Source organism: Rhinopithecus bieti, unplaced genomic scaffold (genome assembly GCF_001698545.2).
Source record: "Rhinopithecus bieti isolate Rb0 unplaced genomic scaffold, ASM169854v2 scaffold_66718, whole genome shotgun sequence".
NCBI classification, from domain to species: domain Eukaryota; kingdom Metazoa; phylum Chordata; class Mammalia; order Primates; family Cercopithecidae; genus Rhinopithecus; species Rhinopithecus bieti.
The window spans coordinates 8626-11500 of record NW_016825567.1 but is presented as its reverse complement, the minus strand read 5'-3'; positions in this window follow the sequence as shown (position 1 = coordinate 11500).

Here is a 2875-nt window from a genome sequence, read left to right as displayed (position 1 = left end):
ATAATTGTTTTCATAACTCAATCAAATTCATCCTAATCTTCCACATTTTGTCTTGCAGAATCAGAATCTTCCTACAGCCAATGTATCTGAAAATGCTCCTTGCAGCACAGTAATGTGATATTCAACCTTAGCTGTGATTCCTGCCAAATTGAATAGTGTTATATTTCCTTACCCCATTTATCTGGCATCCTTAAGCAAAAGTACTCAGGAAAAAGGATTTTGCCTATATCAATGTATGTCACAGGACAGAAGGAAGAGGGTAATATCTTTTTTCCTGGTTAATCTGGGGCATTTTATTTACTTTCAATTTGCCTTACCTTAATTACTGAACTAAACCCCTATAGAAACTGTGAGATATATATGTAAAGTATTTAACAAAAAGGCAGAGAAAATACACCAGTTTAAGAGAAAGCCTCATTCCAAGAGTGGCCTGGCATAGTTGCTATTCACTCCATTTCTAATAATTACATGCACCTAGGTTGAAATTTCAACTCTGTCACTCCCAAGTCGCACAATCTGTAGAAACAGATGTAATCATACAGCATATCTTAGAGGGTTGGTAAGAAAAGCAAATAAGTAGTAACAAGAAGTAAATGTAAAGCTCAGAGCACTGGAGGACAGCTGCTTTTAAGCAACCCATACATAACTATTGTTAATCAAAGTATTTAGCTTTTGGAACACAGCTTCCACTTTTAGACAAAAAGTTACAAGTGGTTAGAACTCCAGGTTAGGCTATCAAAGCCAATTTTACTCATCATGTTGATAGCCCGACATTCACAGTGTTATAAAACCAAACTATCAATTTAACAGGATCACCAGCCATGACTTCCTAGAGTGTCTTAAACAACTCCCACGCCCACCCTCTCAACCAGACTCTGCCTCCTTCTAGAGCCTCCAGAAGTTTGGAGAGCAGGGAGTCCCTACTCCACCTGCTATTGCTGTATCAGAGGATGTGTTCCTGGCTACCCAAGCTAGAACTCTGTGCCTTTAGACTACCTACGCTAGAACGCTGACACACTTAGGTATAGTTTTATAACACCAGGAATCAAGAAGGCTTCTGTGTTTTGGGGAGATTTTCAGAGTCTGGCATAGCTCTGAACTAAACAAGGGCTCGGAGCCAGACCCGGGAACACCCTGTTCCTTGAGCAGCTTATTAATGTCTTTGTGCACAGGGCTTAAAACATTGCAGAAAATCAGTAAAGGTTAATTAGCTTAAAATTGCAAAAGGGTCTTCACAACCTGGCTCCGTTCTCCACAACATGCTGTATTTATTGTGTTTTTGTGACTTCACAGGTCATCTTCCTTTGACCTTAAGTACTTTCCTTCCCATTCTCTCCTGGGCAAACAGTCATCCTTTAAGATCACCTAGAGGCCACCTCCCCCCAGGGGAAGTCACCCTTTCTGATGTGACACCCACAGCCCTCTTCACTTGTCTTTGTCCTGTTGTCATGGCTTTGCATGTGCCATTACTCAGCAATTTCAGGCTTTCGTGCACACAGGAATCATCCCGGCAGCTTGTGAGCAAAGATTACTGAAGTTGACCCTCAAAGACTTAGTCAATAGGCTGAGGAGGAATTCAAGAGCCTGCTCTGTTAACAAGCTCCCCAGATGGTTCTGCTGGAGGGGAAGCTGCAATGTGAGAAACACAAGGCATCCAGGCAGAGACACAATCGTCCTTACTGCTCTGTTCCCACTACTCAGTACAGTGCCCGAGGCATAGTAGATGCTCAATAAATGTTTGCTGTTAAAAGAAGGAAGCATTAAAATGGGTATTCATCTATCCACAAACAAATGTTTATTGAGTATATACTAATTACACAAGTTCCCTATCAACATGAAAGAAAGGGACATCAAAGTCCAATAATAACATGAGGACAGGTGCAAGAAATCAGTGGAAACAAAGGTACCTAAGATTTTACTACCAACCTGCCACAGAGCCAGTGAGAGTTTCTCAGGCTCTTCCTAGCCAGTGGTTCTCAACTTTGTCTTCATATTGAATCACTGGAATCAGGTTTAAAAACACTGATGCCTTCACTCCTCATTCCCAGAACTTCTGAATTTGCTTGGGATGAAGCATGTGTGGCAGGAGGTTTAAAAGCCCTACAGGTGATTCCGATGTGTAGTCAGGGTTGAGAATCACCGTAGGTTCACACTGCACCTGTCCTATAAAGTTACTTAATTCTGCCTCACTTTCCTGAATTTGTGTGCTTATCTCCCTCTTCACCTGTCACCAGATTCTAAGTATGTCAAAGTCAGGGACTAAGTCATATTCACCTTTTATTTGTCCACAGTGCCCATGACAAGAGTCTATATAAACGGGCAGTAAAATTTTATGGAATGAATGAGTGAAGATATCACTATAGGACACTTGACTCTTAACAACCATGAGTGAGTTGGACCAGAGAAACAGTTCACGAAGCTCTGTCCCACAGCATGAAACAGAACATTGTATATGGAGACTTTATAGAACAGTAACCGAGAATATGATAGTCCTTGGAGCATTTGAGGAGTCAAAGAAGAGCTTTAAAGTTACAACAGACTGAACACAGAAGAACAGCAACTACACACCACAGGACGCTCCTTATGTTCCCAGCATGGAAGGGACACCCTGGCCGTCCACTGCTTGAACTCCATCCACAGCTTGAATCTGGAGGTCAGCACCATGGACAAGAGCATCTCAGAGGAGGAGTCATAAACCAGGCACAAAAAGGAGAGGCAGGGAGTTCTGACCGTGCTTTCAAATCACCAGTCAAGGCTGTTTTCTTTTATTGAACTCCTAGCTGGGTTCAAGCAATTCTGTCCTCTCAGCCTCCCGAGTAGCAGGCACATGCTACCATGCCCAGCTTACTTTTGAGAAGAATAACTATCAAGTTCT